The sequence below is a fragment of the Petromyzon marinus genome, chromosome 23 (assembly GCF_048934315.1).
Source record: "Petromyzon marinus isolate PM22_M1 ecotype Great Lakes invasive population chromosome 23, UKy_Petmar_22M1.pri1.0, whole genome shotgun sequence".
Taxonomy (NCBI): Eukaryota; Metazoa; Chordata; class Hyperoartia; order Petromyzontiformes; family Petromyzontidae; genus Petromyzon; species Petromyzon marinus.
The window spans coordinates 3,245,515-3,269,905 of record NC_133689.1 but is presented as its reverse complement, the minus strand read 5'-3'; the positions used below and the strand labels follow the sequence as shown (position 1 = coordinate 3,269,905).

General features: G+C 50.9%; 1 protein-coding gene across 1 annotated transcript in view; it reads left to right on the top strand.

Annotated features, from left to right (window-relative positions):
- The window catches only part of DUSP23 (dual specificity phosphatase 23), an 87,749-nt gene that overhangs the window by 27,502 nt on the left and 35,856 nt on the right, over window positions 1-24,391 (top strand). The window lies entirely within an intron of this gene.

The window sequence follows — 24,391 nt, the reverse complement described above, 5'->3', positions numbered from 1 at the left end:
CAACCCGGGAGCATCGGCCGAGCGGGCGGCGAGAGGAGGAGTGGAGAGGACTCGGGAGAGTGGTTGGGGGGGGAGGGCTTGACGGGTGGCAGAGAAGGAAAAGGATGAGGCAAAGACAAAAGGAAATCGTAGCGCGTGTGTTGCTCGTTTTTCTTTCCCCGGGAAAGATATAAAATCAAGATGTTGCGTGCCTGGCTGCGCGTGCCTGGCTGCGCGTGCCTGGCTGCTCGTGCCTGGCTGCGCGTGCCTGGCTGCTCGTGCCTGGCTGCGCGTGCCTGGCTGCTCGTGCCTGGCTGCGCGTGCCTGGCTGCTCGTGCCTGGCTGCTCGTGCCTGGCTGCGCGTGCCTGGCTGCTCGTGCCTGGCTGCGCGTGCCTGGCTCCGCGTGTCTGGCTGCTCGTGCCTGGCTGCGCGTGCCTGCCTGCTCGTGTCTGGCTGCTCGTGTCTGGCTGCTCGTGCCTAGCTGCTCGTGCCTGGCTCCGCGTGCCTGGCTGCGCGTGCCTGGCTGCGCGTGCCTGCCTGCTCGTGCCTGGCTGCGCGTGTCTGGCTGCGCGTGCCTGGCTGCTCGTGCGTGCGCGTGATATTGGGCAAGCCGGTTCTGTTTTTTTGTTGTTTCCCCGACCGCTTGGCTCGCTCTTGTTCAAGTCGCTCCGCGTGCCTCTTGTTGCTTTCGCGATTGATTTAAAAATAGCGCGGAGCGAGGTGGCATTTGGCGAGAAATCGCTGAGAGGTGGTGGGCGGTGGTGGTGGTGGTGCAGGTGGGCCGGGGGGGTGGGGGGGTGGTGTGCGGGCGTGGGGGGGGGGCATTGAGTTTTATTTGATCCGCCCCCCTCCCCGTGTAATGAGTCCTGCCACTGAACCGCAAGCCACAGCATTAATATTGAACGTTTTGTAGACAATTGTGTAGACAAGTGTGGATAATGCCTTACCACACCGCACTCGGTCTCGATTGCACCGAGCCGGAGACAGCGGAGACAGCGGAGACAGCGGAGACAGCGGAGACAACGGAGACAGCGGAGACAGTGGAGACAGGCCACAGTTGACGCTTCACGGCCCAAGGTGGTGGCCCAACAAACGCATCGCATCGAAATATCGCTGTCAAAAAATAAAAACGGAGGCTACTAAGGACGACAATTATAATACGTATTTTTTTTTAAACCACCACCAAACTCGTTACGCCGCGTCGTCGACTCGAGACGCTGAAACTTATTTCGTCTGCAAAAAAAAACGATCGGGCGTCGGCTGATGCCGCTGCTGCTGCCGCCGCCGTGTGTATTTTTGGGCTGGAGTGAGTCACGCCACGTGGAAGGTCCTCGCGGCGTCGCGCACAGCAGAGAAGGGCCCCTTTCCGACACGTGCGTTGGTGGTCTGGAGTTGAAAGGCCACGGTGTGTGTGTGTGTGTGGTGGGGGTGTGACTGCGGCGAGTGGGGAGATGATGCAGCAGCGGCAAAAAGGCACGTCAGGCGATCTGGCTTCTCTCCGCGTGACCTCGACCACTCAGCCTCGGGTCGTTTAAGTGACACGCGCACACAATAAAGTGCCACCGGTGACATCTCGCGTGTCCTGAAGTCGGCGACGCGCTCCAGCGCTTTACTCATCCTCAATTGCCTCTGCCTGGCGGGCCCCCCCACGATTCGCTGTCTCGATTTTATCATTCAACACGCGCTTCCCGAAATGAATGTTTTTCGCGCCGCGTTTTACCGAAAGTCGATACTAATTGTTTTTGGAGTGCGGTCACTTTTGTATAGGACGAGCCCCCCCCCAGCCCCCGCCACCGCCACCGCCCCCCCCCTTTCCCTCGCCCCCCCCCTCGCCCCTCGCAGAACGCCGCAACGAGGATCTGTAGTCATCCTGGAGGAATCCGATGAGCTATAAAGCTCTTTTTTTACGTGACAGACGTCCAGTACACGAGATCCACCACCGGGGCGATTCAGTAAATTGTCCTTATCCGGAGCTGTTGATCTTCATTTTGAGAATCCATTATTTTGTTACTCCCGATTTTGACTACCTGGCACACGCCGTTTCTCAATCGTTCTCTCCCAGGCTCTGCAGTCCCGTTTGTACCCATTAGCCCAAAAGTAATAGCTGGCGTGTACGGTATTTTGGCGTTCAAATGTGGTAGAAAACTCAACTTTCTCCAACAGGCCTCATGTACATTAATATATCTTCATGTTGACTTTATGCGTGTTTAAATTTTTTTTTATAAAAACACGCGTGGGGAGAGTTAGCTCACGGCCAACAACACCAGTGATAATTATCCTGGGCGTCCCCTATGTCAACTTTAGCCTTGAATGAGTACCTGGAGAGGTGTGTAAAACATCGCTACTCGGGATACAAAGGCGGCCGGGCGTGGTGTTGGCCACCCACCCCTTCGTGTGCCGTTCCGGCCTTCACAGGTACTACTCGCTAACAGCACTTGCCCCAACAGTCTGTTGAGGCTATACGGGGGATCTTTGTATTTTTTGTAGTAAAATGCGCGAAAGCATTGCTCTGATAACACGCAAAGACAAGTAGGGTAGCATCATGTTAAGCGTGGATATGCACGCGGTTCACAAAAGAACTGATATTACATGTCGGGTTCCGTATGGCTGGCTGGTCGTGGTGACAATTTTAATTAAAATAACCTCGTACAATTTTTCAGATGTAAACATTATTCAAGCTCTGTTAGCATTGGCAAAGCACCAGATGGTACACGTACTGTACATGTATATATATCCATGTATATATATACATGTATCACACTGCCTACCGCTGCAGGTTTGTATCATTTCCAAAGATTGTGTACACAGGAGTCATCTCTTCCCATTACCTGTAAAAAGAAGGGAGAGAATACAGCATTTCATATTTTTTACAACACTCCCCTGTTGCTGCACGTTCGCCGAAATGGATTGATGGAGGAATGGCCTGCGATCCCCATTCTCTTTGTATTATTTGCCCTGTCCATGCACGTGCACAATCTTCTCGCTGTCTGCTATTCACTTGAAATGCACCGCCTCGGTTGCCAAGCTTTTGCAATGATGGACGTGCATCGTTCAATAAGCCAATAGAAGTATGACGATGAGGATGGTTTAAATTATGTATGAATACATTGCATTTCCCAAGATGATAGTGACTATCTGTAAATGTTTTAACGGGTAAAAAAAAAAGATTCTGCTATAAATCTGTAGGGAACATCACTCGATTGCAGGCAAACTTGAGACACCGGAAAATAGAATTCATGGATTCAGAAATTGTTTCCCCTGCGATTGGTTTTTCAAGTTCCTGCCATGGGCCCACAAATGCACGATCAGTACAAACCGAGGGTGCAAATGCTACCAATGATTTCCTTGAAGCGTTCTATCTTTAAATCGCAAATTCGTTTGATAGCAAGCTCTGCGTTGTAGCAGTTTTTTTTGTGAGCCAATCAGGTGCGAGGACCAGCAGGGGGGGGGGGGGGTTAATCATTTGTAGTGAGTTCAACTGAGTCGTAGACGGACACTTGGAGGCAACACATTTATTTAACACCAACACACGAGGTAACTGCCCCTAAACAGAATAACAACCTATGGTGGTGGACCACCAGGCTAACTACACTAATTACTCCGTGACTGGTGTAGCTAACTACACTAATTACAACGTAACTAGCTGCAACGGACAGGGACCACAGCTCGGGTCCAGATCCACGTGTTGGAGACTCGGTAGAACGTAGACGCAGACAAAGGTTTCTTCAGGATGAACAACAACGCCGGTCCCTCTGGGGGACCCGGCTTAGATCCTCTGTGGCATGGCTGGCTCCGCCCTCGGCCACGCCCACCTTCCAGAATCCTCGAGCAGGATCTGGACCCCGACCACGTGACCACCCCTAGCCTCCACTTGGGGCCCCTTTGTAGGCTTAACAGGTCACGTGTCCTCTCGGGTCAACCAGAGTGCCATGACTTTTAGTAACCCCTTTCCTACGGCCGGCACTCCCACACCCTGTCCTGTAGGGGCTAGCACTGCACGCCGAGCGTGATGCCATCCAGCGCTATCAACCAGCGCTTACCGAGCCCCTCTAGGGCCGGTACTACACCCACACCGCTGTGGTATCCGCGATGTCGCTTCACCGCACGCCGTGCCTCTCCCGGGCCGGCACTGCACAGTGAAATCCCGCGATGTCACTACACATTCATTTAAATGACAATCTTCTTCTTCCACGCCTTTGTACAACTTTCTCCACGCTGCCCTGTCCTGCGCCATCTCTCTTTCCGATCCTCGGGCCACCGTGTCCAATCGCACTACATCGCCCCCCCCCCCTCTATCTCTTCTTCTTCTGCTGCCTTCCTCTTGACCTCTTGACCTCTTTCCTTCCAATTGCATCACTCGCCACCTTCTGACCCACGTAATGTTCCTGTTGTCTCTCCATGTGACCGAAACACACCCAGAGCCTTTTCCCTCTCCCATCTTCTCTGTGATTTCTACCACCTTGAGTCTTCCTCTCACTTCTTGATTTCGCACACTGTCCTTCCTTGTTAAACCAAATTCCTATACATTACAATGTATATATTATTGGCTGTCATGCTTGCAGCTCTTTGGCTTGTGTGAGATGGTCCTCTGGGATGTCACCGAGTGGCCTGGTTGCTGGCGTGAGGAGGAGGAGCTTTTTGTACCGTACACAATTTTCTCTACCTCTGTCGTGATCACTTTTGCTGTTGTTTATTATATCTTTTGTTTCTATAGCATTCGATGACCCTTTAATAATGTTATCGCTATGAATAGAATTTAGCCGTTCACGTGATTTTGCATATATAAACGATTAAAAACGAAACTATGTTGTATTTTACCCGGTAAAGCCACACTGAGTTATGAAGATCTTTTTCAGAAGTGACCTGGCCACAAATGATAGCTCAACGAAGTGGCTTATCACGTGGACATTTATAGCAGCCAAATACTCTAAACGCGTGATGTTGATTCTAAATGTGGAGCGGGAAACCAGAGGACCCGGGGGAAAATACACGCGACCACAGGGAGAGAGAGAGAGAGAGAACATGCAAACTCCAAATATACAGGCATCGTCAGGGTCGGGATCGAACCAACGACATCTTGCATACCGGGCGAGGAAGTTAACATCTCGCCACCGTGGCGCGCCATATATCATTTTTGAATATTGCACCGCGTTGTGAGAGAGGATCAGCATGAATGTCGCTCCATAAAAAAACTAAAATGATGATGAACTCAGTCGCGTCTGTGAAACAGAACCGGCTGAGCCGAGCAAAAGCAATGCCCCACAACCCCTGGACTATGGCCGGAGTCCGACTCAGCCAAGAAACACCGCTTTGCTGTCGGCGGTGCCGGCGTCGCATCGTCGGCGTCGTCCGCTGGCAGTGACTTTGCGAGCAACTTCGGAGACCGCGGTGCGCGCGACGGTCCGGGCAAAAACAACAACACCAACAACAATAAAACAGCCCTGTCGAGAGAGAGAGAGTCCCTGACTCTGTCTGAAGGCGCTGCGTTTCGTGCGCTGCTCAGGCGTCTCGGTGAGCGCGTGAGCGAATACTGTTTGGGGTGGGAAGAAAGAACAACAATAATGACAACAATGGCAACAATGATTGACATTTATAAGGCGCGATCCTTCCGGGGGGAGTGGGGGTCTCGTTGGACCGTGCGCGAAATTACGAAACATAAACACCGCACTGAAAGGGCCTGCAGCCACACCGTTCACGCTGGGGAATGTGTAGGCCAGGTGAAGCAGGTCGTACGTGTGTATGTCGAACTTCTTTCGCACCGTACGTCGCCAGCCGTGCTAATCGGAGCTGCTTGTTGCTACTTTGTTGCGGCTGCCGCGGCCGCGTCTGCTCGGGAAGACCCCAAAACGGGGGGCGCGGGTGAGGCCCCCACCTTTCCGGGCACGAGTGTGACGGGCCAGGGGCCGCGTTCCATAGAGCCCCCGGGCGCCGGAACGCGTGGAAGCGCCCAGGCGCTGGTCACTCGCCCCCCCCCCGCAAGGCGCAGTGGCGTGAATGTCAACACAGGAAGGGCATGATGGGACCATTTTTTGGCAGTTGTCAAAGTATGAAAAATAAGAATGTGTTTGTACATAATGGAGAGGGCTTGTTTTAGGGTTAGATCGCGCAAATGTAACTGTGTCGTTAAACCCGCCACCACCCGACACAGCCAACTAGTAAGGTTTGTGACGTCAACAGAACGTGGCCAATTCGTCACTAGTACAGCAACACCGGTTGTGTGTTGGAGAGCCAAGCCACAACATTTACAATCTGAGCACGACGTTTCGCCAGCACTTACATCCAGCTTCATCACTCGCCAGCCAGATGTGTGTAGAAATCCTCCTGAACGCGTTTGTTTGCATGTTCACCCCAAGTACCATGCGTGGTTAATGCACAACTTGATTCCTTGCAAAAAGGTTATCAGGTTGGTGTTTGAACATCTTAACACCTGTTTTATCTGCCAGAAAAGGGTATAAACACCTATTTCTTCCATAATAGGTGTTTTATTTGGGGTTAAATCGCGTAAATATATGAATGTGTCGTTATTTCTTACTTTTCACAAACGAGGGACAGCCCCTCCCCGATGGGAGCGCGCGCAGTTACTGTTCGACGTCTGACGCCGGGACCTCGCCGAGGAAAGCCGAAGTGAGCTGCGCGCAAACCTCGCTGTGGGTGGCGACGGCGTCGGCGTCGGCGTGCCGTGGTGAGAAAAGAAAACACCAAAATCCCCCCCCAGCCCCAACGTAACGACGACCCTTGGGCACCTAACCTGGGAGTGTCGAGACGGTTCAGATTCCCGCTCGTCATCGAGTTTGAACTTTGGTAGAAAAGTGTCATCGCTGAGCGAGTCAATTTTTTTGCTTTTTTGTTCGAGCCAACGTTAAAGCGAGCAAACCCGTGTCAGATTGCTCTGCAATGCTGTGACGATGAACGCAGTTGCCACGTGGAAAATGGGACATTTCGGTCCAATGGCAAACACGCGCGGACGTTATTGCAGACAAACGAATTAGCCAGCAATTAAATATTTACCAGACCGCTTCATGGACAGGGGCCCGATCTGAGGCTTAAAATGTTATCCGCAAAAACAATTGTACCCCTCGCTGGCACTTTTCGCATGAATTGTTTTCAAAACGATAAATATATCAAACAAAAAAAACGGGAAGGACTTCGAAAGAAGTGTTAATTGTAATCTTTCTGACTCTGATGGTCGTGTTGCGAGGCAATGATTACCCTAACACTTGGTCGTATTAAAACAGCCGACCGCGTGATGCCTCGCCAAAGACAAAGTGGGTTCCTCATTTGGAGTCGCCACATGGGATTCTTTGACCGCGCAATTCGACCGACAGTTCTGCTGAAATATAAATCACAAAAAAATATTCACACGATCTTCAGCACCATCGTTATAATAATATGTATATTTATAGAGAGATATAGAATCATACAGTCGAACGTTTTATGAACAATACAATATTTTCCGACTGTCAGCGGCTCACAGTCGGAAGTTTGAGTGTTCAACTCCTGGTTAAGAGTTGACTGGGCCCCATCCTTAAATGAGCACCAAATTGCGGTAAGAGATCGACTGGTCGTTGTCCTGTCGAGACTCGCCCCAGCCATAAGAACGTGGAATTTCCACCAGAGGATAACACGCTATCGCCTCAGCAGCCCTCGCATGAGCAGAGAAAAAATGAAATCACTGACGGATGACATCATTTAACACACAGTTTCGTATCGAGTGCCATTTGGTTTTAAGGCAGTTATCCAACCGGATTTTCAGGTGTCAGGAGCTCAGCACTGTACGTGTAATTGTTATTATTATTACTACTAGATTTCTCTGCTGAGCACTGAAGGCATGGCTGTGTTGGTGGCAGCAGTGGTGTAGCGGTTCGCGCGATGCGCTACGAACCCGGCGATTCCCGTTCACGGCCAACACCAGTGACGATTATCTGAACCGGTCCCGGGCCTCCCCTAGGTCGACTCAGCCTCAAATGAGTACCTGGTGCGGTGTGTAAACATCGCCACTGGCCGGGCGTGGTGTTGGCAACACCACCCTCTCGTGTGCCTTGCCGGCCTTCATAAGTGCTCGCTAACAGCACTTGCCCCAACACTCTATCCCAGTGTCCTTCATTGCAAGGCCCGTGGGCCACTGGCGGCCCCTGTTGGCCTTTAGTGCGGCCCCTGACAATACACAAAATAAAGTGATCACCCCCCCCCCCCCCCACCATCATCGTCGTCGTGCTGCTGTCAAACACCAATGGTTTGTATTGTAAAGCGCGTGGCGGTCCTCACACTGATGATGTCTTATCGGCGAAAGTGTCCCCCCTCTGAAAATTAGTGAAGAATGCTGCTCTATCCAAAGCGGCTCTATCCAAAGCTGCTCTATCCGCACAGATGATCATGACTTAGTAAGAAAAAGATGAAACTCTAGAAGGGCTCAAAAGATGACATTTGGCACAAATGCAATTAAATATCGCGCGCACAAGTGCGCACAGCCTCTGGCCACAGCGACGTCTTACCTCGTCGAGAGCGAGAGAATTCCGCGTGCAGCGCCACGTTACACAGTTCACATTTACACCGCTCGCAAGAAGATTTTTTTAAAAGTGTATTTTCTCCCTCTCTCCCAAATTCGAGCTGCCGAAGAATCACAGAGCAGAGGTTAATTGTTTTCACTCATGGTACTAGGGGACGAGTCCGCATGAAGTTTCACATGGCTTGAAGTCGCGCACCAAGCCCCTTGCAATTACGAAACGATGGCCATCGCCAGCGAACCGAGTGATTTACGTCCGTTGAAGTGCAAAGCAAAAGTTGACAAAGTCCTCTACCAATTACTCCGAAGGCTATCTAGGGCATCTTTGTCTTTTGGCGGCGGCAGCAGATGCGGTGGTAGAAGCCATTTTAGCTTCCGAGTAATTCTATTGCGATAACGTTTCGTTTTACAGAGCGTCGCCCTCGTTCATGCAAAAATTGCATCTCGCAAAGTCGCAGAGAACCACAGACGAGCTGGAAGGCAGCCAGACGGTGAGCTGGCACTCCCAACAATTTCCCAAGATCTGCAGTCCTCTATATATTCAGATGTTTTCAGTCAATTCACGAGTGCTGTCACAGGGCTTCTAAAAATATGGCTTAGACGCTACGTTTGTGGCTAATGTTAGAGCCTAAATTAAAAAAAACCTGTTTTTCTTCTACCAGTGACGATTATCTGAACCAGTCCTGGGCCTCCCCAAGGTCGACTCAGCCTCAAATGAGTACCTGGTGCGGTGTGTAAACATCGCCACTGGCTGGACGTGGTGTTGGCCACCCACCCCCTCGTGTGCCGTGCCGGCCTTCATAGGTGCTCACTAACAGCACTTGCCCATACAATCTGTGCAGGCTATACGGGGGATCTTTGTAGCGGCTCGCGCGATGCGCTACGAACCTGGCGACCCGATTTTGATTCCCGCTCATGGCCAACACCAATGACTGTGATCTGAACCGGTCTTGGGCCTCGACATGGTCGACTCAGCCCCAAATGAGTACCTGGACAAAGGCGGTCCGGTGTAGTGCTGACCACCCACCCCCTCGTGTGCCATGCCGGTCTTAATAGGTGCTCGCTAACAGCACTTGAGCTATATAGTTATTTTTCAGAAGCGATCTGGGCACAAATGATAGCTGGCTTATCATGTGGAAATTTACAACAGCCAAATACTCTAAACGCATGTTTCCATATGTGGCTTATCATGTGGAAATTCATAACAGCAAAATACTCTAAACGCATGTTTCCATATGTGGCTTATCATGTGGAAATTCATAACAGCCAAATACTCTAAACGCATGTTTCCATATGTGGAGGGAAAACCCGGAGGACACGAAGAAAAATGCACGCAACCACGGGGAGAGAGAAGCAGACTCCAAATATCCAGGCGTCAGGGTCGGGATCGAGCCCACGACCTCCTGTATACCAGGCGAGGTAGTTAACATCTCCTAGCCACCGTGGCGCCCACATGCCGATCACGTCTGTTATTTTATGGTAAGATCTGCTCCACCGTTATTGGCTGAGTGTCGATACTGCCCACGTGTGATTGTTGATTGAGATTGGGGGGGGGGGCTTCTTTATTGGCTGGGTGAGCTGCAAGCCACCAGGAGGTGGCATCATCGCAATGGGTGCGGTCCCACGGATAGGTTTGGTCCACTTCGCTGATCGGAGTTTGCCGGGAGAGAATCTGTGTGGGACCTTTGGGTTGTGATGCCCTCGCACGTGTGTGGCTTTTCTCCGGGCGCTCCAGTTGTGTCCAGCATGACGCCAAAACCCCTCGTCAATGGCATTGGTCAAAACAATTCCAATGCAGGCTCCTCCTGAAATAGCCTTGGGACTCGGTGAGGCTTTTCTCGACAAATAACTGCCATTCATCATCATCATCAAACAACAACCATGGTCAATCCACTGCTGGATGAAGGCCAAGCCACCGGCACCTCTCATGATGCCACGAATTCACGACTGCTTGCACAGGGACCTATTTCATCTTTCAATCTCCTCGGTAGGCATTGCATTCCTTGCCAATGGTATCTTTATTGTTGTTGTTGTGATCATTATCTGACGACGGACACCACTCGCTTACGATTGTTTGACCAGCAGAGACTGCTTGTGTGTGATTGGTTGACAGCGGAGACAGCCTGCTTGTGAAGCCATCTGCGGGTACAGCCATAAGTTGGCCCATCGTCGATGCAAAAACGCAGAAACATCATCACCACCGCCGTCACCCGGCGCCACCGCGTTTGTAAGTGATCGCCGCTGACCCCCACTGAAGCCAATGCCTCATCAGTGCGCCTGCACGATGTTCTCGGGGCTGGCATTGCGCTCCGGGGGTGGAGTTGGAGGAGAGTGGGGGGGGAGCTCCCACGTTTCATTAGCAAGGGGTTAAGCCGCTCTACTCTCGCGGGAATTAAAGATTGCGCGCAGCTACAGTGAGGGAAAAAAGTATTTGATCCCCTGCTGATTTTGTACGTTCGCCCACTGACAAAGAAATTATCAGTCTATAATTTTAATGGTAGGTTTATTTGAACAGTGAGAGACAGAATAACAAAAAATCCAGAAAAACGCATGTCAAAAATGTTATAAATTGATTTGCATTTTAATGAGGGAAATAACTATTTGACCTCCTCTCAATCAGAAAGATTTCTGGCTGCCAGGTGTCTTTTAAACCAGGTAATGGGCTGAGATTAGGAGCACACTCTTAAAGGGAGTGCTCCTAATCTCAGCTTGTTACCTGTATAAAAGGCACCTGTCCACAGAAGCAATTAATCAATCAGATTCCAAACTCTCCACCATGGCCAAGACCAAAGAGCTCTCCAAGGATGTCAGAGACAAGATTGTAGACCTACACAAGGCTGGAAAGGGCTACAAGACCATTGCCAAGCAGCTTGGTGAGAAGGTGACAACAGTTGGTGCGATTATTCGCAAATGGAAGAAACACAAAAGAACTGTCAATCTCCCTCGGCCTGGGGCTCCATGCAAAATCTCACCTCGTGGAGTTGCAATGATCATGAGAACGGTGAGGAATCAGCCCAGAACTACACGGGAGGATCTTGTCAATGATATCAAAGCAGCTGGGACCATAGTCACCAAGAAAACAATTGGTAACACACTACGGACTGAAATCCTGCAGCGTCCGCAAGGTCCCCCTGCTCAAGAAAGCACATATACATGCCCGTCTGAAGTTTGCCAATGAACATCTGAATGATTCAGAGGACAACTGGGTGAAAGTGTTGTGGTCAAATGAGACCAAAATGGAGCTCTTTGGCATCAACTCAACTTGCCGTGTTTGGAGGAGGAGGAATGCTGGCTATGACCCCAAGAACACCATCCCCACCGTCAAACATGGAGGTGGAAACATTATGCTTTGGGGGTGTTTTTCTGCTAAGGGGACAGGACAACTTCACCGCATCAAAGGGACGATGGACGGGGCCATGTACCGTCAAATCTTGGGTGAGAACCTCCTTCCCTCAGCCAGGGCATTGAAAATGGGTCGTGGAGGGGTATTCCAGCAGGACAATGACCCAAAACACACGGCCAAGGCAACAAAGGAGTGGTTCAAGAAGAAGCACATTAAGGTCCTGGAGTGGCCTAGCCAGTCTCCAGACCCTAATCCCATAGAAAATCTGTGGAGGGAGCTGAAGGTTCGAGTTGCCAAACGTCACCCTCGAAACCTTAATGACTTGGAGAAGATCTGCAAAGAGGAGTGGGACAAAATCCCTCCTGAGATGTGTGCAAACCTGGTGGCCAACTACAAGAAATGTCTGACCTCTGTGATTGCCAACAAGGGTTTTGCCACCAAGTACTAAGTCATGTTTTGCAGAGGGGTCAAATACTTATTTCCCTCATTAAAATGCAAATCAATTCATAACATTTTTGACATGCGTTTTTCCAGATTTTTTGTTGTTATTCTGTCTCTCACTGTTCAAATGAACCTACCATTAAAATTATAGACTGATCATTTCTTTGTCAGTGGGCAAACGTACAAAAGTCAGCAGGGGATCAAATATTTTATTCCCTCACTGTATTTGGGCATCGGCGGGGGCTGTTAGCCGAGGTGTTCCCAGCTGTGCTGTGATCTCAAAGCAGCTCAATAAAGATGCACCCAAAACACGTGACCCCGGCCACCTGGCGAATCTCTCCAAGACTCATGCCCCCCCCACCACCCACGTGGAGCGCAGGGTACTTGCACGCGCGTGATGCGTGCCATCATCGTGATCATCAATCGTCGTCTTTATTATCGGCAACATCATCATTAGCAGCAGCATTAACAGCAGCAGCATCATCAGCGGCGTCAGCAGCACCAGAAGTGGCGTCATCAACTCGAGTTCAGAGACAATGAATTTGTCAACGAGTGTCACGTTCAGACTGAGACTCGGCAGGCGAGGCCCATTGAGCTAAACGGCTCATCTACCAGGGAGACCATTGCAGGCGACACACACGTATCACATTTCGGATAACAAACGGCAACAACGATGATATTACCAGAGGTATTACATTGAACAATTGCTACATTTTGGTCTTTTCTTTCTACCCACGCGAATGGGTTGATCAAATCATAAATCATCCATGAGATTATCATATCTCAGAAGCGAAGCAGGCTTTTTCGTGTGCCTGATTAGTGATTTAATGGGTGACCACTGTTAGTCAAAGTGTTCTTGTTGGGCTGTTGTGCCAATAATTTTGTATTTTTTTCCCCAGATGACCATCAAACCTGTCAACCCCTTATCAGTGCCCTACCTTATTACAGACCAATTTAGACCTTATTGGTCACCCCCGTTCTCCTTACAAATCTCAACTTTCATCCTTCAAAGTCCCATCACGAGGGAGACTAACACAAATAAATGTGTGTGCCCGTATTGAAACGGCTGTGCGCCTTATGGACCTGAAAACTAAATTTCCCTGTACAAGAATAGGGGGTAACAGCGTCTGGGCTGACACGGTACGGATGACGAAGACAGTCTGGGAATTGGCGTTTTGTGTTCGGGTGGCAGGATATTGATTTGCATCGAGACCCAGTACCATCACCACCCCATTGTGTTGAACTTTATTCCAGCAAGCTGCACGGCGTCGATAATAGACATCACGCTGACTTGAGGAGTACATCCGGATTCTGGCCTTCGGGGCAGGTGGAATCCCAAGTGCGCACTCGCCCACCCTCTCACTCACCCACTCACCCACCCACCCGTGTGTTTAGTGTTTGTTTTTTTTACTCCCCACGCGTTCGTCTTTGACGCCGGCACTCCGGCGAACGGGCGTCTCTGTTTCTCGAGTGGCAGCCACGGATCGCTTTGTCGCCACATCTCGAACCCGAGTGTTTTTTTTCTACTCAAAATAATAAATTGAATGAACGAAGGTGACGGGGAAACGGGCACGACGCCTCTGCGACAGCGTCCCTCCGGCTGATGGGCCGCGATTTAAAACGGCGGCATCGGTGTCGGTCGAGCGGAGACCCCTTGGGGGGTGGCGGCGTGCGCGTGCGATAAGCCGCGTCGCGTCCAGCGGAGCTCGCGGAAAGATTATCTCGATCTTGCTCGCCCGGTGGGGAGGGGAGGGGAGATGAAGAAGGTGGGGGGGGGGGGATATTTTCGTGCGCGTTCTAAAAGCAACAAGGGCAGCTGCGGGCAGGAGATCCGTAACCCCCCCCCCCCACAACCGACTCGGTGTTTGTTTAGAACGGGGACACAACTCTTGTGTTTAGATAATGATGAGAATGATGGTGACAGGTAAAGAGTGAACGCTAAATGTTCTTCCCGGAGTGGCTAGAAATATGAAACTCATAAATATAAAATAAAATATAAATGTAAAGTGGTAATCATTCGTAACGCTATAACATGTCAGAAAACAGTCCCCCTTTGTTGTATAAATTCATTGAACAAGTGTTAGGAGGCACTGCGGTGGCTATGAGATGTTAACTACCTCGCCCGGTGTACAGGATGTCATGGCTTCGATCCCGACCCTGACGCCTGCTGCTGTATATTTGGAGTTTGCGGTGTCTCTCCCCGTGGTCGCGTGGATTTTTCTGCGGGTCCTCCGGTTTTTCCCTCCGCATTTAGAATCAACATCTCGCGTTTAGAGCATTTGGCCGCTATACATGTGAATAAGAGCTACATAGCTCAGTGGGCCTTACCTGGTAAAATATTTTTTAAAAATAGTTTACAAGTGTACAGTACAGTATTGAACGTAACTTTTGTTTTACCAAAATTTGCACGAGGCAATGTTGATCAAGTTTTAGAATGATTTTTTCTTACCTTGTCTTTATTACTTCCCCTGGTAATAAAGTGCGCTTACCTTTTGAAACGAAGAGGGCAAAAACCCTCACTGACTTTCTACGACATTTCACAGATACAAATATCACGGTTCCAACGAGTTCGGGGTCGTGTCGGAAGATGCGTCGTAAATTAAGTTTCTGCGTCGTAAATCGATACACGGCGGTCTTACAGAATACGCGTCGTAAATGTGGGCCGTAAACTGGGGCCGTCGTAAACCGGTTCTAATGTTTCCCAAATTTTAAATTAACCTTTCTTATTTTTACAGACGCTTAATCGTACACACAATCAATGCGCTCAAATGATTATCGGCTTAAAAACAATAATTACAGACAAATAGAGTAACGGACAAACCGACAGCTGTTCCATTGTCGCAGCGTTCTTTACGAAAAGGCCCGTGGGCCACTGGTGGGTGTTGTGACACACTCGGGTGGTGGTGGGTGTTGTGACACACTCGTGTGGTGGGTGTTGGGACACACTCGGGTGGTGGTGGGTGTTGGGACACACTCGTGTGGTGGGTGTTGGGACACACTGGGGTGGTGGTGGGTGTTGGGACACACACGGGTGGTGGTGGGTGTTGGGACACACTCGTGTGGTGGGTGTTGGGACACACTCGTGTGGTGGGTGTTGGGACACACTCGTGTGGTGGGTGTTGGGACACACTCGGGTGGTGGTGGGTGTTGGGACACACTCGGGTGGTGGGTGCTGGGACACACTCGTGTGGTGGGTGTTGGGACACACACGTGTGGTGGGTGTTGTGACACACACACGTGTGGTGGGTGTTGGGACACACACACGGGTGGTGGTGGGTGTTGGGACACACTCGTGTGGTGGGTGTTGGGACACACACGTGTGGTGGGTGTTGTGACACACACACGTGTGGTGGGTGTTGGGACACACACACGGGTGGTGGTGGGTGTTGGGACACACTCGGGTGGTGGGTGCTGGGACACACTCGTGTGGTGGGTGTTGGGACACACACGTGTGGTGGGTGTTGTGACACACACACGTGTGGTGGGTGTTGGGACACACACACGGGTGGTGGTGGGTGTTGGGACACACTCGGGTGGTGGGTGTTGTGACACACACACGTGTGGTGGGTGTTGGGACACACACTCGGGTGGTGGGTGTTGGGACACACGTGTGGTGGGTGTTGGGATACACTCGGGTGGTGGGTGTTGGGACACACTCGTGTGATGGGTGTTGGGACACACGTGTGGTGGGTGTTGGGACACACACACGTGTGGTGGGTGTTGGGACACACTCGGGTGTTGGGTGTTGGGACACACTCGTGTGGTGGGTGTTGGGACACACTCGGGTGGTGGGTGTTGGGACACACTCGCCTCCTCGCAGCCGCCGACGCTGAACGTGGCCTGTGACAGACCGCGGGCCCAAAACAGCGACAACAACAATCTTCACATCCTCTCAACCCCCAGGGAATGTGCGGCCCAGCGCCGATTAGTGGTGGCCGACGACGTTAGTAAGCACCCCCCTCCCCCCCGACTGACGTGGGGTGGGGGGGGAGACGGTGTTTAAGTTCGGCCTGATCCGTGGCCTCATTGCCCGCAGTGCGGTGGGTGGGAAGATTCAGAATGTCCACAGCGTCAGCCGGTCGAAGCCTGCCCACCCACCACCCCTTACCGGCTGCCCTACCCCTACCCGCCCACATGGCTTAAAGACAAAACCCTCTCCATCGAGGTAATCTCGCTCTCTAATAGTGCACCCAGCTCGCTGCCCTCCATCCGTCCCCGGCCGCCCGTCTAAGCCCCCCACTCGCTGCTATTTCCCAGCGGCAAATATCACCGCGACGGCAGCGACAACGACTTATTGCACCCCCCCCCCTCCTCCTCCCCCCTACCCCAGGGAGTCGTCATTATATATTTTATATTTTTTATATTTTCAACATCATCGCCAGAAGGGTGGAAATCAGTCGCGCGCATAATTATCTGCGTGCTATAAGAGGCGTCATCGTCCAGAAACATCATCGCTTATCTCGGTGTTATAACAATTTCTAAACATGTGCATTCCCTCCGAACGTCCGCAACACGGCAACACCCAGATGTTCACCCCCATCCCTCCTCTTACGTCGCTTCGCCAACACGTCGTCGTCGCTTTATTCTCATCCACGCCGCGACCCGACTCGCGTCGCATCAAGCCCACACTGACGGTCGCTGACAGCATCGTCGGCGTCGTCAGATCTTTATCGCTATCCATTGCCTCTCAGCCTTCGCTTCCACTCATCCACCTACCTATCCACCCACCTACTCACTCACCTACCCACTCACCTACTCCACACCCCCACCTACCTATCCACCCACCTACTCACCCACCTACCCACTCACCTACCCCCCCACCTACCTATCCACCCACCTACTCACCCACCTACCAAACTCACCTACCCCCACCTACCTATCCACCCACCTACTCACCCACCTACCCACTCACATACCCCCCCCCACCGACGTAAACCAGGGTGTTGCTGTACTTCGTTGGGGAGTTTGTTTTCATCGGTGGGGGGTGGTGTGGGGGGGCAGATTTGTGACGCAGACGTTCACTCGGCCACGTGCGCGCGCGTCTGGTGCCTACGAGACGTGATGGAGTCCTCGCGGTCTGCTTCTTCTCGCCTCCGTCCACCGGAGTCAAATGATGGGCGCCCGTGGCGGCGTGCAGCGTGGCGACACGCCGGCTCCTCTCGAGGCAGCACGACCACGTCGCTGTAGCCCGTGAGCGAGCTGCAGGCCTCTCCCATCACAAGTTGAAGGTGCTGGTGGTGCCACCACCACGACGAGTCGGAATCTTTTGATGCCACCGTCCGCCGAGAAATTATTCCGGAAATGAATCGAGGAACCGTCCGATCATTATTCCGGAAATGAATCGAGGAACCGTCCGATCATTATTCCGGAAATGAATCGAGGAACCGTCCGATCATTATTCCGGAAATGAATCGAGGAACCGTCCGATCATTATTCCGGAAATGAATCGAGGAACCGTCCGATCAGGTCTAGGGCAACGAGACGTGAAACCTGACTTTGGAACACGGAGGCAGACAATCAGTCGTCATGGGGCTGGGTGCTTATTGCTGCTACCACTACTACCACCAGCCTTACTCACCCCACCCACCCACTCCACTGCAGGTCACCACCACAGACTCACTCATCCACTCACTCACTCCACTGCAGGTCACCACCACAGACTTAATCATCCACTCACCCACTCGCCACACTGCAGGTCACAACCACAGACTCACTCATTCACTCACCCACTCGCCACACTGCAGGTTACAACCACAGACTTAATCACTCACCCACCCACTCGTCACACTGCAGGTCACAATCACAGACTTACTCACTCATCCACTCACCCACTCACCACACTACAGGTCACAACAACAGACTTACTCACCCACTCGTCACACTACAGGCCACAACCACAGACGTACTCACTCACCCACCCACTCACCACACTGCAGGTCACAACCACAGACTCACTCACTCACCCACCCACTCACCACACTACAGGCCACAACCACAGACTTACTCACCCACCCATTCGCCACACTGCAGGTCACAATCACAGACTTACTCACTCACCCACCCACTCGTCACACTGCGAATTTTATTATGGATATTTAAAAAAACGCATAATAACAACCTGTGCAAGCTTTCTGGCAGAAGAGAACATTTAAGCGTCGTGTCTGTCGCTCGTGTGCCCCACGATTAAAGCGCTTCCCAAGAAAGAAAAAAAAACCCCGGACGCACCACTCAGTGGACGTGCGACGTCAGGCCAACGTCGGTCCAACTTCGGGCTAACGTTTCGAACCACATGCCAACCGTGGGCCCGGCGTGATGCGGGAGGTCAAATCCAAGAGGAGCGGGGAGCGGGGGGGAAGAGCGGGGTGGGTGAGGAAGGGTTTGCCATCTGAGATGAATTTCCCATGTGTCGTGAATATTGATCAACATCACTTTGCGTTCCTCTCTCTCTCTCTCCCTCTCTTTTATTTTTACGATCAAAGGAAACAAGAAGATGCTCGGTGTAGTCGGCACTTTGCTTCGTTCATCATTTCGTTTTTGTTTTTTTTCAATGCTTTGCTTTATGTGCTCCCCCCCCCTTTTTTTAAACGCGATTTGACGCAATGCTCTCTTTAACCCTTCCCTCTCTCTCTACCCCCTCTCTCTACCACCCCCCTCTATCCCTACCCCCTCTCTCCCTACTCTATGTCTATCTTTCTCGGCGCGCTGGGGGGGGGGGGGGGTTGGCTGAATGGACGGCAGCGATGGTCTCGTGGCCTCCTCCCAGCGCACGCGATCGTCTGTCCTGTGCTCTACATCTGATGCAGTTTCCATTGCTTGCGGCGATTGGAGTACAACCCGGCACGCAAATCCCTCTAAGCCCGGCTTGAGCACAATGTTTCTACTCACCCACAATTTGGTTCATGGCGGCGGGGGGGGGGAATAATATTATTTCACGATAATTAAAAATGTGTTCATCAGTTTTTTTTGTACTTTATCTGTTTTGCCTTGCGCCTGCACCCAGCTGTCGTTTGGTTTCCAGCCGAGCAGACACGGGGCGAGTTCAACGCAAGCCAAGGCTCGGCTCGGCGTCCCTGCGTGTCAGCAGCAGGGGGGGGGGGGGGGGGCTGGTCGCGAGGAAGGGCATCGGTTTGCGAGCGATGCGTTTTGTACTTTTTTTTAGGGGGGGGGGGAGGAGGGTTCCTCCACTTCTTGCGGTGGCGGGCATCCACTTTCGCCTCCGACGTCAGGTCTGAAAGACACCGGCACAGCGGCACGCTGCCTCGCTGGGACGTCATCCGCGAACCTTAACTCCCCTTATCCGCCGGGCGATCGATCCAGACGGCGGGCTCGATTGATCGCTCGCGTGAACTCTACGCCCGTGTGGACACACGTGGTCTCATCTCAGTTCAACGCGTAGTGGGCTTTCGCGAGCAATGTCCGTAATTTAGAGGTGTTTTTTTGGGGGTTAGATCGCGTAAATATACAAATGCGTCGTATAACCCGCCACCACCCGACACAGCCCATTAGTGAGGTCTGTCACGTGAACAGAACGTGCCAATTCCTGACTGTTACAGCAACACCGCTGTGTTGGAGAGTAAATCCACAACATCTGACTGTCGCCTGTTGACGCTGGTTGTAATTACTGGCGAAACGTCGTGCTCAGATTGTAAACATTTACACATCGAGAATTGTGACGTTTCGCTGGCGATTACAGCAACGAGCCTCAACAGGCGATTATCCACAATAGTGAAGAAGTCTTCCTGTGTCAGTATTATTATACTCGGGGTTGTTCGGGGACACCTGCGGCACCCCTCACAACCATTTACGACCTTCGGCCGGGAAAGTCACAACGACGCATTCACGCAAGCACCCGATGCTCCGTTTTGAAGTTTTAAAATGAAACATCTTTGAATTGTATTATATTTTGAATTAGATCAATTGATTTCTTCATTAAACGCTTATATAATTTTACATCTGGAAGACTTCATTGAAAAGGACATTTCGTGTGAATTTTCTCTCGTCGTTAAGTAGAATTTTCTCTCGTCGTTCAGTAGATGGCCTTGCTGGGGGTTCGGTTCGACGCGGACTTTCACCTGTTTGGGATTGCGGGATCAAGATAAGGCGACATAGAGCTGCTGGCCGTGCGAGAAGACCGCCGTCTGCAGATCGATACCAACGTGATCGAACGTCTGTCCCTGCGACTCCGTCGTTCGCATGCAGGGGGCGCGTAGGTTTGCAGCGCCCCCTGCATGAAAACGACGGAAAGTTCAGCGTTCATCACAGACAGATAAAGTTGTGCGCTTATATAAGAGTACTAGCTGTGCTTCACTCTCCAACACACAACCGGTGTGCTGTACTAGTAACGAAATGGCACGTTCTGTTTACGTGGCAAACCTTACTAATTGGCTGTGTCGGGTGGTGACGGGTTTAACAACACATTTATATTTAACCCAAAAAAACTATATTATGGAGGTGTTATCTGATCAACATTTAATTTTTTTCATAATTTGAATGGAAAATGTTTACCTTTTTCGATCGATGGCGTTCAAGTAACTGTTTTTTTTAATTAATATTTTTCTCGCGGCGTTGAGTTGGTGTGCTCACGGTCTTTTAAATAAAATGAAATGTAATTTAAATATATATAATAGCAGCCTGGCTTGCCACTGGAGCAAACCGCATCCCGGATAGTTTGAGGACAATTAATGAGATTTTTAAAAATATATATTGCATATGCTGCTCGTCTTTTGATTGCGATTCTTCAATGTCTTATTGAGCGCTGTAATGTTTGGCGAGTCTCACTTCGTCTGTGCTCTCCGGCTGCCTGGGTGAAACATTGTGGGCGAGGTTTTGCCCCAAAATCCTGGTCAGCTGACTCAAAAAAAAAAACGCCCTCAATGTATGAATGAATGAGTTGTTATAATTGTTTACGATCATCGTATGTACTCGTTGATTAGGCGTCGTAATATCGACGCCTTTGTCTTTCTTGATGTTGTTGTTGTGGCAGCCCAACTCCGTAGGTTGTCGCGTGTAAGATAGCGGGGAAAGTTGCTCAGCGGGATCATGATACATGTGTAGTGGAGTAGAAGATACACATGGGAAAATTGGCCATATACAGTACATACAAACAGTGTGGGTCATGTAAGGTCGGGCAGGTGATGAAGTCACGGGTGGCGTAAGCAAGCCAAAGTAATTAAGGGAGTCAAGGGACGAGGGCTGTGATTGGTCGAGAGGCTGTTAGCGTTAAGTGGCGGCGTCACGGAGTCTGGGCCGTTGGACAGGTGCGGAGCTGGCGGGAAAATGCCAGCGAGGCACGTGGCAATTAATTAAGGATGGTTGGAAAGGGGATAAAAACGCTAGGTGATTTGAACGGCGGGGGAGTTGTTGGCGAGAAGTGGAGACAGCAGCGGGTAGAGAGAGATGCGAAGAGGGAAGCCGGCAAGTGTTAGTGGGAAATAGATTGAGAGCCGAACCCAGAGGACAATAAATAGCGATAGCGAGAGTTAGCGTTAGCAGAGTGGAGATTACGGTATAGGTAGGTACAGGGAGAGGTAGTGATAGATGAGTCACTGTGTGTGAAGAGATAGACAGAGTCACTGTGTGTGAAGAGATAGACAGAGTCACTGTGTGTGAAGAGATAGACAGTCACTGTGTGCGAAGAGATAGACAAGTCACTGTGTGCGAAGAGATAGACAGAGTCACTGTGTGTGAAGAGATAGACAGAGTCACTCTGTATGAAGAGATAGACAGAGTCACTGTGTGTGAAGAGATAGACAGAGTCACTGTGTGTGAAGAGATAGACAGAGTCACTGTGTGTGAAGAGATAGACAGAGTCACTGTGTGTGAAGAGATAGACAGAGTCACTGTGTGTGAAGAGATAGACAGAGTCACTCTGTATGAAGAGATAGACAGAGTCACTCTGTATGAAGAGATAGACAGAGTCACTGTGTGTGAAGAGATAGACAGAGTCACTGTGTGTGAAGAGATAGACAGAGTCACTGTGTGTGAAGAGATAGACAGAGTCACTGTGTGTGAAGAGATAGACGAGTCACTGTGTGTGAAGAGATAGACGAGTCACTGTGTGTGAAGAGATAGACGAGTCACTGTGTGCGAAGAGATAGACGAGTCACTGTGTGTGAAGAGATAGACAAGTCACTGTGTGTGAAGAGATAGACGAGTCACTGTGTGCGAAGAGATAGACGAGTCACTGTGTGTGAAGAAATAGACAAGTCACTGCGTGTGAAGAGATAGACGAGTCACTGTGTGTGAAGAGATAGACGAGTCATTGTGTGTGAAGAGGTAGACAAGTCACTGCGTGTGAAGAGATAGACGAGTCACTGTGTGTGAGGAGATAGAGATAGAACCACTGTGTGTGCGGGGAGAGAAGAAGAGACTGTGTGGAGAGACAAGGAGTATGAGCGGACGGTGCTGAGGGGAATTCGAGTGTTCGAGTTGGCGGAGCGCGGAGAGGAGAAATAATATATATAGTGTGTGTGTGTGAAATTATATAGTGTGTGTGTGAAATTATAAAGTGTGTGTGTGTGTGAAATTATAAAGTGTGTGTGCGGAACGATGGAAATAAAAGTGACGTGGAAGAAAGGCGATTGCCGTCCGAGTGAATCCAAGGCACTACACATGGAACACAAATCAAGCTCAACTAATATGCCCTGGTACATACTGGTCTCCGATATGAGAATCAGAACCTTTATTTAGACTGAAAGAGTCCGGTATAAAGAAGTAAATATAACCGCGGTGCATAAAGAGGAGCTCTGTTCATGTGTCGTGGTGGGTAACCATTCGTACGACCTAGGGGGAGGCCCAGGACCGGTTCTGATAATCGTCACCGGTGTTGGCCGTGAGCGGGAATCGATCTCGGGGCACCGGGGTTCGTAGCGCAGCGCAGCGCCAACCGCTACGCTCGCTCGCAGATGTAATCAATTAATACCGAGCGATCCGAGACGCGCGGCGATTGAACTACGACCCCCCCCCCCCTGCCATTCAACCATTACCACTTGAAGCGTTCCACTTAGCGAGCAAACAATGGGCGCTGTGAAGAAATACGAGCCTTCCAGACAAAGCGCCGCGTCTCTGCGTGCGTGCGTGCGCGTGTTGAGTCACGTGGAAGTTCATAATTGAATCGAGTAGAGCCATTGTGAGCGATTGGATGGAGCTCGCCCAAGGACGGTGGCTGCGCGATTCTCACAGACTGTCTATTAATCCAGGGTCACCGTGGGTGGCAGCGCTGCACCCACGTCTCTCTAGGGGGGAGGGGGGGACCCAGAGGAATGTTGTTTCAAGGCCACCCTCTCCACTGCTGGCAATCATGACCGTGGTGATGATGATGATGATGATTGACGAAGCGGGTCGAAGACCCTTGGGAGAATAATGATTAAATGCATCATTAAAATTATATTCAGGTGGCCGTAATTAGAGTTATTTAAACGGCGAGTGAATAACTCTTTAAATTCAATATCCCCCCCCCCCCACTGGTGGTGACATGGCAAGTCTGATTTGACATAAAATCGAGGTCGCGAGTCAGAATTAAACAAAAGATCCCCCCCCCGCCCCCGCAATTATACCGTTGGTCTCCCATTATGAGATGAGAAATCAATTCGGACATCTCACATAGAGGTGCATCCCCATATGTTAGAGATTTTGCTGTGAAAGGTATTTTTCGCAGGACTCCGTTTAGAAAAAAAATATTCGCACACACGCTGCTATATGAGAGTGAAACCAAACATTTTAATTCGAGGAGCTGGAGTTTAGCGAAATCGAGTTCACGAATATAATATAATTGGGGGGGGGAGAGCGGTGGTTAGTGACTGACCTGAGACCATCAACCCATGAACGTTGAGCACCTCATTTAATCTTGGACAACTAAGCCTGGGATATGAACCCAGTGTCACAGCACTGTGACCCCTGACCTGCCCAGCCACACGGCGTTATTTTTAGTTCCTGCGCCACCAAATTGATAAACGCATCCAACGCGCGCGTGTGGTCAACGAGGGTTGAGGATACGCCTCGTGAGCAGCTCTCGATTGGCATAGCATGAATATAATACCCATTTTTCCATTGGCACATCCGAGCCGAGCCAGCAAGGAAATCTCACGGCACTGGTGCCACCACCGAAACCGTGACTGACACGCTG